Source organism: Schistocerca gregaria, chromosome 10, assembly GCF_023897955.1.
Source record: "Schistocerca gregaria isolate iqSchGreg1 chromosome 10, iqSchGreg1.2, whole genome shotgun sequence".
NCBI classification, from domain to species: domain Eukaryota; kingdom Metazoa; phylum Arthropoda; class Insecta; order Orthoptera; family Acrididae; genus Schistocerca; species Schistocerca gregaria.
In genome coordinates, this window is record NC_064929.1 from 197,196,635 (window position 1) to 197,209,731 (window position 13,097).

The window sequence follows — 13,097 nt, forward strand, 5'->3', positions numbered from 1 at the left end:
ATATATATATATATATATGACCAACATTTCAGACGCTCCCCTTGCCGGACTCGTCATACTCGACGAACTGCAGCGCGAACAAAGCAAGCACAACGTCAGAGGAGCGCCTTAATTTGTAAGGCATGCAACCCGCGACACTGTACTCGCAGTGGTTCGGTTCCCCGCCTCCTGCCTTCCCCACTGCTAGTCGACGTGCGGCAGCCACGGAGGGGCGCCAGCTTTTAGCTTTCCGCCTGCCGGCACCCGCGTAGCGCCTACGCTCGCGAAACGCCTTCCACCCACACCGGCCGATCCACCCCCCCGCGACAGGTGGGCTGCGGCAGGGGCGAGGCGGGGTGTCGCGGGCGCTGGCGGGGGGCGGCGCGCCCGTGCGCATGCGCCAAATTCGCCTATAAAAGCCGGCGCGGGCCCAGGCGCTGCGCTACTTCGTCGCGCGCCGCTGTGCCAGCAACAGCAGACCCGCACAGATAAACACAGCAAACCAACCACCTGTCACTCGGCACCCCTCTCTGCGCAGCGATCGCGGCCACACGTCGACGGTCGACGCATTCTCCACGCGTCAGCGAGGTTCCCGCGTGCCAGTCTCCGCAGGTAAGCCGCAATATCCCTCACCACTAATAAACTGGGGAAAAAAATTAATATTTTTAAATTTTTTTTATCGAATCCGTAATAGTTTCATGTGGTACACAGAGGTAGTTAATGGCACATTTTTCAATATGCCCTATCATCAGTGTTTCATCCATTCACTCGAGGTTTTTTCATTCTGATGTGGCCTTGCAGATGCTCAACATAATCTCCCTCAGGTGCATCTACTTCGCCAGGTCATGATCAGAAACCTTGACGGAATGTTACAGACCCTCGCGATGAAACTTTCGGTCTGAAATATTAATCGGAATTAGAAAACAGAAAAATTCGAAATCTCTTTTTATTCATGAAATTTGTAACAGTTTCATTTGCTAAGACATTTTCAGTGACGAAATTATTATCTGATGGTCACCTTTTACATGAAAGATCGGCTAAAAGTTGCTTTTATTATTATTATTATTATTATTATTATTATTATTATTATTTATCAAAACTAGACATGATTGTCTGAATGGGAGTTCCACGATCGTTCATTAAATAAAATATGGCGTTTCAGTCTTCGATCGCTATTCTTTATTTTCAATTACCGGTTTCGGGCTAGTTGCCCATCTTCAGATCATATGTTGTAGTTACAGTAGTAACTTGTCCGTTACTCTGTAACTACAACATATGATCTGAAGATGGGCAGCTAGCCCGAAACCGGTAATTGAAAAAAAAGACTAGTGATCGAAGACTGAAACACCATATTTTATTATTATTATTATTATTATTATTATTATTATTATTATTACTACTATTGTTATTAATATTCAAACTTGCTTGCCAGGGCAGTTCGGTCATTGGCGATAAGCATCTGCCTCCAGATCATTTATTGTCAAAGGTTATATAAATGCGTCATCTACGTAACCTATTATTGTAACCTCTTAGTAATAAGACTTTAATGATACGCACCAAAGTTTCACAGTACCCAAGCTCTAATGATGAAATTTAGGCTATCTTTATTAATAGCTTGATTAACTTTTAACGCAAAAACAGAACCGTTAATCACTCCTGATTCTAACAGTATTAATTCCCTGTCAAGACGATCAGACAAAATTTTAGTAAGTATCAGTTTTGTTAGTTTTTAGCAAACCATCTTCAGGTCGAATAATTTCGTCTGCTATGACAATAGTAAGTCTGCTAGTTGAAAATATTGTAGGTTATACTAAGTAATGTTCTTGTTGTTGTGGTCCTCAGTCCTGAGACTGGTTTGATGCAACTAAGTAATATAGTTTGAAATAGTCTGTCTTCTGACATATTCAATGAGTGCTCTCTCTGCTATGATAGTGGGTAGAATTTAACGTGGTGGTAATTATTGACATACAAATGCCGATAACCGATGCTGATATTAGTACTCTGTTATTTATTCAAACTTTTTACCACATTAATTTTGGATTTTATTGCTCATTCTCTGCGGCTGTGATATGTATTGTCAACAGGTAATACACCACGTACGTAGATCCTTATTATAATCTCTTACGTTGATCATCATACACGTCAAAACTGTACAGCTACAAAGCTTCATTCATACATAACTTTCATGAGAGAGGAAACCCATCACTTCATCTTATTTCAACACAAAATGAATTCACCATCAGAGCGATAATACAATTTTTTGTCGATTGCTGTGTTCAGTTCTTTAGCAAACCATATTGAAATCGAATCACTCCTCCATCTGCCATAAAACGTATGTATTCACTGATAACTTTGTGTGCCATTCTAACCAGGGGACGACATTGAAATTTAATTTTAGTAATTTTTTTTTGTATTTATGATGCGTGAAGTTCAGGACAGAAATATTTATCCTCCAAAACAGTTTGAAGCACTTCTTAAATATTCTCTAGAAACGACCACCTTACGCTAAAGGAGGTTCGGCTTCTCCCGATCGGCGTTCTGGCTGTGTGGTGGAGAGCTTTTCTGCCCTGCGGAGGTTTTAGGTTCGATTTCCAGCTGGCGCAAATTTTTAAACGAGTTGCCTGTTCTATTAGTAACTCCGTGACTTTTAAGATATACAAAGATGGGAAAAATCAGTAGTGCTCGAGACTACCAATCGATGGTTCGATTCTTGTTTCGATTATTTTTTTCCATTTAGTTGTGGCAGTTAATCAATTAAATATAAAATTTATCAAATAAATGCTAATTAACAGATAAAAAATTGATATTATTATGAAAAATGGGCGCCTTATTAGTTCTAATTACATATCACACACAAAAATAGAGTTTTCATTGCAAATATAAATTCTTATTTACTAATTTCTTATCAAAGATGATTTAAATTAAAGAAATAATAAGTTAAATTCTTTTTCATACTTACTTATTCTACACTGTAGGTAAATCTTGGAACACGCAAATTTGTTTATAATTTTGCCACAACTGAGAATCGAACACGCGCCGCGTGCCTGATGGTCCGGCATTGTACCACACAGCCACGCGTGTCGAGAAAAACCGACCTTGCTTTAGTATATTAAGGAGGACCGGAAAAGTTCAAAGCAGATTTTGCCGGTAACTTGCGAGAAGTGCGCCTAACCGCTTTTTGCTGACTGATATTAAGTTCCTGCTGCCATGTGCTGCACTTGTATGTAAAACACACTGCAGAATGAAATAGAGTACCGTATGACATACTCAGTCACTTTATGGTGTCATGGCGAACTAGTGACCACATTACAAAACAGTTGCCGGCCGAAGTGGCCGAGCGGTTCTAGGCGCTTCAGTCTGGAACCGCGCGACCGCTACGGTCGCAGGTTCGAATCCTGCCTCGGGCATGGATGTGTGTGATGTCCTTAAGTTAGTTAGGTTTAACTAGTTCTAAGTTCTAGGGGACTAATGACCTTAGAAGCTGAGTCCCATAGCGCTCAGAGCCATCTATTAATTTGACAATATCATTCGTGTACCTTAATATTTCAATACAGCAAGATAGTCCAAAGTTTGAATAATATGTATATCAGAAAGTCAATTTATGAGTTTATAGATTAAACGCAACAAACTCAGATGACTACTCTGTTAAAACTCAAGCATTTCTCATGTCGATATACCTTATTCTAATATACAAATTTATATTCAGTATCACAGACAGACACTGACATTGTTAATAATTTGTCACCAAAATAGCATCTGCAATTTTTTTTTAAATTCCTTTTTGGCCTTTTGAGTGTCACTTTCGTATCCAGTCACCAAGATTGTAATTTTGGCCACAGGGCCAATTTCAAACAAAATTTGTTGTGTTTAATTGTACGTCATAAACTTTAGAGCAACCATTTTCAAGTATGTATATGCATTTCATGCCATTTCTTCTGCCTATGAGTGTGAGCCCACGGTTGACACTGGAATCCTCGTGATTAGAAATAAACCTGAGTAATAAGTGTGTGTGTGTGTGTGTGTGTGTGTGTGTGTGTGTGTGTGTGTGTGTGTGTGTGTGTATTGAAAGGCCACTGGCCTAAAGCTCCTGAGTAATAAGTGTGTGTGTGTGTGTGTGTGTGTGTGTGTGTGTGTGTGTGTGTGTGTGTGTGTGTGTCTGTGTGTCTGTGTGTATTGAAAGGCCACTGGCCGAAAGCTTTAAGTGTGGAAATGTGTTTGTTGTGATTATCTGGGACTCAACATCTCCGCTATATGGTAACAACTTTCCATCTCATAATATTGTTACATTCCATCCTGGATTATCGATTATTTGAGAAAAAGCTAGCCCCTAGAGAAAAATTACATGGCTGTGGACTATGCCCAAGGAAAACAAAATCGATTCAGAAATAATCTGAACTCTCGTTACTGCATACGAATAAGATGAAGCAATTTTTGTTTGTTAAAATCTGCAACATATTAAACCTCTATATTTTTTTCCTGCTATAAATTGTTTTTGAAAGTAGCATGACCGAGCTAGGAAGCGCAGTGGTTAGCACGTTGGACTCGCATTCGGGAGGGCGACGGTTCAAACCGGCGTCCGGCCATCCTGATTTAAGGTTTTCGTGATTTTCCTAAGTCGCTTCAGGCAAATACCGGGATGGTCCCTTTGAAAGGGCACAGTCGACTTCCCTCCCCATCCTTCACTAATCTCATGGGACCGATGACCTCGCAGTTCGGTCCTCTCTCTCCAATCAACCAAAGTAGCAAGACTGGAATGTAGACATCCTTGTTTACTTCATATATATAATCTCTTTCAAGCGTTTCGAAGACTTTTCACCACATCTGCAGGCGAATGTAGTAAATATCCATATGAGTTCTTAGGGCATTTTATATAACAATTATTTTAGCACTTTCTTATAAGATATAACGCAATCACTGTAGGTAATTACAACACGCACATCTGAAACACTGGAAGTCACACAGAAATAATTTCTAGGGGATTGCTTTATACGTAATTTAGCTTCGCTAGTCTGCGAAAATTGTCTGTTATTTGCAAGTCTGTCTTTTAAAACTGTTTCAGTTGTTCGGTCAATTTTTCTGGCATGTAATTTTCATTGCTTTTTAACTCTTAAAGAGTATTAATACACAGAAACAAAGTAGTTACAGACGGCACAGGATGAATCGCGTGAAAATTTCCAGCCCTTTTATTTCGTGAAATGTTACAGATATAAAAACTGGAGGCGCGTAATTTCCACGTTTCTGGAAAGCGCGACACGGATCCTCCCCACCCACTGCAGGCTGCTGACGAAGGTCTGAGCATAGGGAGGAAGTACTTAGGTATGTGAGAGGTTCGAAGACTTCTCAAGTAACAGAACCCATTACATTGTCATTAACGGCGAGTGTCCATCAGAGACAAGGGTATCGTCACGAATGTCCCAGGGAAGTGTGATGGGAGCGCTACTATTCTCTATATACATAAATGGAATGGCCGACAGGGTGAGAAACTATCTGCGGCTGTTTCTTTATGATGCTGTGGTGTACGACACAGTGTTGTCAGTTACTAAGAGGATATATGACGACGTTGAGGAGAATTTCGAGTTGGTGTGATGAATAGTAGCTTTATCTAAAGGCAGAAAAATACAGATGTGTAGGAAACACAGTCCCGCAACGGCCGAATACAGCATTAGTAGAGCGCTGCTCTACACACTTCGATTAAATATCTAGGCGCAACTTTTTAAAAAGATATAAAATGGAACTTGCACCTCACATTGGTACTCGGGAAGACAAATGCTCCACTCCGTTTTATGGCGAGTATTTTTTAGGAAAGCGTAGCCTATGTGTCAACGAGACAGCTTAAACAAGGTGGTACATTTATCGTGACCGGGCCAAATACCTCACGAAGCAAGCGTCAAACGAGAAACCTACAAAGAACGAAGCGTGGCTAGCTTGAAGAGGAAAACCAGATGGCACTATGGTTGACCAGCTACATGGCGCTGCCATAGGTCAAACGGATATTTAACTGCGTTTTTTAAAATAGGAACCCCAATTTATATTACATATTTGTGTAGTATGTAAAGAAATATGAATGTTTTTAGTTCGACCACTTTTTTCGCCTTGTGATAGATGGCGCTGTAATGGTCACAAGCATATGGCTCACAATTGTAGACGAACAGTTGGTACAGGCAGCATTTTAAATTAAAATACAGAACGTAGGTACGTTTGAACATTTTATTTAGGTTGTTCCAATGTGATATTTATCATTTCTGAGAACACATGCTGTTACAGCGTGATTACCTGTAAATACGACATTAGTGCAATAAATGCTCAAAATGATGTCCGTCGACCTCAATGCATTTGGCTATACGTGTAACGACATTCCTCTCAGCAGCGAGTAGTTCGCCTTCCGTAATGTTCGCACATGCTTTGACAATGCGCTGACGCATGTTGTCAGGCGTTGTCGGTGGACCACGATAGGAAATATCCTTAAAGTTTCCACACAGAAAGAAATCCGGGGACGTCAGATCCGGTGAACGTGCGGGCCACGGTATGGTGCTTTCACGACCAATCCACCTGTCATGAAATATGCTATCCAATACCGCTTCAACCACACGCGTGCTATGTGCCGGACATCCATTCTCTCATGCAGTGAAACATCTTGTAGTAATATCGGTAGAACATTACGTAGGAAATCAGCATACATCGCACCATTTAGATTGCCATCGATAAAATGGGGGCCAATTATCCTTATTCCCATAATGCCGCACCATACATTAACCCGCCAATATCGCCGATGTTCCACTTGTGGCAGCCATAGTGGATTTTCCGTTGCCCCATAGTACATATTATGCCGGTTTACGTTACCGCTGTTGGTGAAAGAAGCTTTGTCGCTAAATAGCAAAAAATTTGTCATCGTCCCGTAATTCTCTTGTGCCCAGTGGCAGAACTGTACACGGCGTTCAAAGTCGTCGCCATGCAATTCCTGGTGCATAGAAATGTGGTACAGGAGCAATCTATGTTGATGTAGCATTCTCAACACCGACGTTTTTGAGATTCGCGAATCTCGCGCAATTTGTCTGCTACTGATGTGCGAGTTAGCCGCGACAGCAGCTAAAACACCTACTTGGGCATCATTTGTTGCAGGTCGTGGTTGACGTTTTACATGTGGCTGAACACTTGCTGTTTCCTTAAATAACTCAACTATCCCGCGAACGTTCCGGACACTTGGATGATGTCGTCCAGGATACCGAGCAGCATACATAGCACACGCCCGTTAGGCATTTGATCAGAATAGCCATACATCAACACCATATCCACCTTTTCCGCAATTGCATTTTAACACGGGTAATGAGTCACGAAGCAAATACCGTCCGCACTGGCGGAATGTCAGGTGATACCACGCACTTCCACGTTTGCGACTACCACAGCGCCATCTATCACAAAGCGAAAAAAGTGGTCCAACTAAAACATTCATATTTCTTTACGTACTACACTAACATGTAATAGAAAATGGGGGTTCCTGTTGAAATAAACGCTGTTGATATGCGTTTGATATATGGCAGCGCCATCTAAAGGGCCAACCATAGTGCCATCTGCTTTCCCCCTTCAAGATAGACATGTTTCGTTCTTTGTAGTTTTTTCGTTTGACGCTTATTTCGGGAGATATTTGGCCCGTTCACGATAAATGGAGCACCCTGTAGATCGCTAGTGCGATGCGTTCTTAACTACTGTTGGAGGGCTTGCGATCCGCACCAGGCCGGGTGAAAGGAAGACACTGAAGTAATTGAGAAGCGCGATGCTGGATTTGTTACTGGTAACAAAAAGATGGGAATTTAAGGACATGAGATCTGGATAAGCTGAAAGAACCAGAGGTTTTACAGAGTTTAAAGGAGAGCATAAGGGAACAACTGACAGGAATGGGGGAAAGAAACACAGTAGAAGAAGAATGGGTAGCTCTGAGGCATGAAGTAGTGAAGGCAGCAGAGGATAAAGTATGTAAAAAGACGAGGGCTGCTAGAAATCCTTGGGTAACAGAAGAAATATTGAATTTAATTGATGAAAGGAGAAAATATAAAAAATGCAGTAAATGAAGCAGGCATAAATGAATACAAACGTCTGAAAAATGAGATCGACAGGAAGTGCAAAATGGCTAAGCAGGGATGACTAGAGGACAACTGTAAGAATGTAGAAGCTTATCTCAGTAGGGGTAAGATGGATACTGCCTACAGGAAAATTAAAGAGACCTTTGGAGAGAAGAGAACCACGTGTATGAATATCAAGAGCTCAGATGGCAACCCAGTTCTAAGCAAAGAAGGGAAGGCAGAAAGGTGGAAGGAGTATATAGAGGGTTTATACAAGGCCGATGTACTTGAGGACAATATTATGGAAATGGAAGAGGATGTAGATGAAGACGAAATGGGAGATAACATACTGCGTGAAGAGTTTGACAGAGCACTGAACGACCTGAGTCGAAACAAGGCCCCCGGAGTAGACAACATTCCATTAGAACTACTGACGGCCTTGGGAGAGCCATTCATGACAAAACTCTACCAGCTGGTGAGCAAGATGTATGAAACAGGCGAAATACCCTCAGACTTAAAGAAGAATATAATAATTCCAATCCCAAAGAAAGCAGGTGTTGACAGATGTGAAAATTATCGAACTATCAGTTTAATAAATCACGGCTGCAAAATAATAACGCGAATTCTTTACAGACGAATGGAAAAACTGGTAGATGCGCACGTCGGGAAGATCAGTTTGGATTCCGTCGAAATGTTGGAACACGTGAGGCGATACTGACCTTACGACTTATCTTAGAAGAAAGATTAAGAAAAGGCAAACCTACGTTTCTAGCATTTGTAGACTTAGAAAAAGCTTTTGACAATGTTGACTGGAATACTCTTTTTCAAATTCTAAAGGTGGCAGGGGTAAAATACAGGGAGCGAAAGGCTATTTACAATTTGTACAGAAACCAGATGGCAGTCAGAAGAGTCGAGGGGCATGAAAGGGAAGCAGTGGTTGGGAAAGGAGTGAGACAGGGTTGTAGCCTCTCCCCGATGTTATTCAATCTGTATATTGAGCAAGCAGTAAAGGAAACAAAAGAAAAATTTGGAGTAGGTATTAAAATTCATGGAGAAGTAGTAAAAACTTGGAGGTTCGCCAATGACATTGTAATTCTGTCAGAGACGGCAGAGGACTTGGAAGAACGGTTGAATGGAATGGACAGTGTCTTGAAAGGAGGATATAAGATGAACATCAACAAAAGCAAAACGAGGATAATGGAATGTAGTCAAATTAAATTGGGTGATGCTGAGAGAATTAGACTGGGAAATGAGACACTTAAAGTAGTAAAGGAGTTTTGCTATTTAGGAAGTACAATAACTGATGATGGTCGAAGTAGAGAGGATATAAAATGTAGACTGGCAATGGCAAGGAAAGCGTTTCTGAAGAAGAGAAATTTGTTAACATCGAATATAGATTTATGTATCAGGAAGTCATTTCTGAAAGTATTTGTTTGGAGTGTAGCCATGTATGGAAGTGAAACATGGACGATAACTAGTTTGGACAAGAAGAGAGTAGAAGCTTTCGAAATGTGGTGCTAAAGAAGAATGCTGAAGATAAGGTGGATAGATCACGTAACTATTGAGGAGGTATTGAATAGGATTGGGGAGAAGAGGAGTTTGTGGCACAACTTGATAGAAGAAGGGATCGGTAAGTAGGACATGTTTTTAGGCATCAAGGGATCTCAAATTCAGCATTGGAGGGCAGCGTGGAGGGTAAAAATCGTAGAGGGAGACCAAGAGATGAATACACTAAGCAGATACAGAAGGATGTAGGTTGCAGAAGGTACTGGGAGATGAAGAGGCTTGCACAGGATAGAGTAGCATCGAGAGCTGCATCAAACAAGTCTCAGGACTGAAGACAACAACAACAACAACAACAACAACAAGTTGGATCAGCATGCAAGTATTACGGAGACTCTTCGTGGACTCGGAGGTGAATTGCTGGAGGGAAGGCAACGCTGTTTTCGTAAGGCGCTGTTGTGGAAATCTAGAGGACCGGTATATGATGCTGTCTGCAGAATGATTGTATTGCCGCCAACGTAGGTTTAGCGTAAGGATCACAAAGATGAGAGAAGTTTCGGCTTGAAGAGACGCTTATATACAGTCGTTTTTTCCCTCGCTACATTTCCACGTGGAACAGGAGAGGATATGATTAGTAGCGGTAAGTGTTTCCTCCGCCATTCACTACAGCTGGCTTGTGGAGTATGTATGTAAATATGCACCATGTGATCAAAAGTATTCTAGTTGAAAATGACCTAAAAGTTCGTGGCACCCTCCATCGGTAATGCTGGAATTCAGTATGGTGTTGGCCCACCCTTAGCCTTGAAGACAGCTTCCAATCTCGCAGGCATACGTTCGATGAGGTGCTGCAAGGTTTATTTGAGAACGGCAGCCCCTTCTCCACGGAGTGCCGCACTGAGGTGAGGTATCGATGTCGTTAGGTGAGGCCTAGCACGAAATCGGCGTTCCAAAACATCCCAACGGTGTCCTATCGGTTTCACGTCAGGACTCTGGGAAGGTCAGTCCATTACAGAAATGTTATTGTCGTGTAACTACTCCCCCACGCGCAGTCCACTGTTCAGTCGTCTAATGTTTAAGCTCATTACACCAATCGAGGCGTCGTTTGGCATTTACCGGCGTGATGTGTGGCTTATGAGCAGCCGCTCGACCATGAAATGCAAGTTTTCTCGCCTCCCGCCTAACTGTCATAGTACTTGCAGTGGACCCTCTTCAGCTGTGGACGGTCTCTCTAAGGCAACAGACGAGGTTGGCCTGTACGATTTTGTGCCGTACGTGTCCCTTCAAGTTTCCACTTCACTATACCATCGGAAACAATGGACCTAGGGTGTTTAGGAGTGTGGAAATCTCGCGTACAGACATATGACACAAGTGACACCCAATCACTTGACCACGTTCGAAGTCCGTGAGTTCCGCGGAGCGCCCCGATCTGCCCTCTCACGGTGTCTAATGACTACTGAGGTCGCTGACATGGAGTACCTGGCAGTAGGTGGCAGCGCAATGCACCTAATATGAAAAAGATGTGTTTCTGGAACTGTCCGGATACTTTTGATCACATAGTGTAGATGTAGAGTGGGGTTCCCATACCTGAGAAAAAGACGAATGACGTGGTTGCTTAGGTGGAACGTTGGTACAAGGGCAACAGACTTTTTCTGAAGGGAAGACTTCTATAAAATGCAAGGAAAATGACGTATTACTGACTTATTGTGCTTCTCAACTTCTGATAAACGTCTAGTATGGTATGTAGGAACTGGTACTGCAAGATTTCGTCTTCACTACTTTCATTTACTTTCTCTCCCTATTACAGCTTCACCCTCTCCCTCCCCCCTTTTCTTATGAAAATTAATCGTAAATGCCTGTATTTTCTGACATTTACCAATGAACGAACGCGTTTAATAGTTTACACATCATATCGACAACATTGCAAAGGTGAATTAAACTATCTTGTGTGCGCTGGACGACTTTTTATTTTACGAACTTCTTTTTTGTTACAACAGCTGCACGTGCTTTTTGTTTTTGTTTGTTTACTTTTCAGCAGCAGGTTCTAGTCTGCGTAGGACCACCTTCAGAGTACGCAAGTAATAATCATCTGAGGACCACACATCTACATCTACATTCATGCTCCACAAGCCGCCTTAAGATGTGTGGTGTAAGGTATTTCGTACACCGCTGTCGCTTTCCATTTCTCCTGTTACGGTCGCGTAACATTCGCAGGAAAACCGGTTGTTGGTAAGTCTCCAATATCTCTAATGTCATCTTCATGGTCTTATCGCGAGATATACAAAGCAGGAAGCAAAGTATTGGTTGACTCTTCCAGGAACGTCCGCTCCCGGATCTTCAACAGTAGACCACACCTTGATGTAGAAAGCCTCTCTTTCAGCGTCTGCCACTGAAATTACCGAGCATCTCCTTGATGTTCTCGCGTCTACTGAATGAACCTGTGACGAAACGCGCTGCTCTCCTTTGGATCTTACTATTTACTCTATCAATGCTGTCTGGTATGGAGCATTCTGAAGAGCAGTATTCAAGTATTGGTCGAACGAGGGTTTTGCAAGGTAGTTGCTTTATCGATGGACTAAATTTGCTGAGGATTCTTGCAAGGAATCTGTCTGGCATCTGCCTTACTTGCGATTAGTTTTGTGTTGTCGTACCACTTCAACTGCTCTGTGTGCATACTTCTAGATTTTTTTTATCCGATATTTTATAAGAGTAACTGCATCCAGTCAGTTCTGCGGTTGTGTAATCATACAATAATGCGTCTTTCTGTTTATTTATACCCAATACATTAGCACTCCGTCTTCAGGCAACAAGTGGCCCATCGAGAGCATCCGACCGCCGTGTCATCCTCAGCTGAGGATGCGGATAGGAAGGGCGTGGGGTCAGCACACCGCTCTCGTTATGATGGTTTCGTTTCACCGGAGCTGTTACTATTCGGTCGAGTAGCTCCTCAGTTAGCATCACGAGGCTAAGTGCACCCCGAAAAATGGTAACATCGAATGGCGGCCCGGATGGTCACCCATCCAAGTGCCAGCCACGTTCGAGAGCGCTTAACTTCGGTGATATAACAGGAACCGGTTTATCCACTGCGGCAAGGCCGTTGCCATACCAACTACACTACATTTTTTTTTTTTTTAATTTTAAGGGTCACCTGTCAACCCCGTGCAGGTAGCGTGATTGTGAGTAGAGTTTTGTAGCGTCTCGGCATCTTTGTACTCAACAGCACCATCCGTGGAAAGCCGCGTGGAACTTCCTAAGTTATTCACTGGGTCGTTTACGTATATCGTGAACAGCAATGGTCCTGTAACACTCACATCGGATACGCCCTAAGTTTCTTTTCCGTCTGAAAATTTCTCTCCCGTCAAAATGACATGCTGTTTCCTACTTGCTACAAACGCTTTATTGGAATCACACAGCTGGTCAGATTTTCGGCAGACGTGTGTTCTCTACATTAGGCTATAATGCAGAACCATATCGAGCGCCTTTTGGAAGGGGAGGTACACGGCGTCTACTTGACGCCTTTACCTACTGCTTCCTGGGGCTCGTGGACGAACTGGGTTTCAC

At 42.5% G+C, this 13,097-nt stretch overlaps 1 protein-coding gene across 1 annotated transcript in view; it reads left to right on the plus strand.

Annotated features, from left to right (window-relative positions):
* Nucleotides 1-419: 419 nt before the first annotated feature.
* The window catches only part of LOC126293620 (corticotropin-releasing factor-binding protein), a 943,223-nt gene continuing 930,545 nt past the window's right edge, over nucleotides 420-13,097 (plus strand). The window contains exon 1 of the mRNA XM_049986901.1: nucleotides 420-591. The gene's annotated coding sequence lies outside the window, so the exon portion shown is untranslated. The remainder of the gene's footprint in view (nucleotides 592-13,097) is intronic.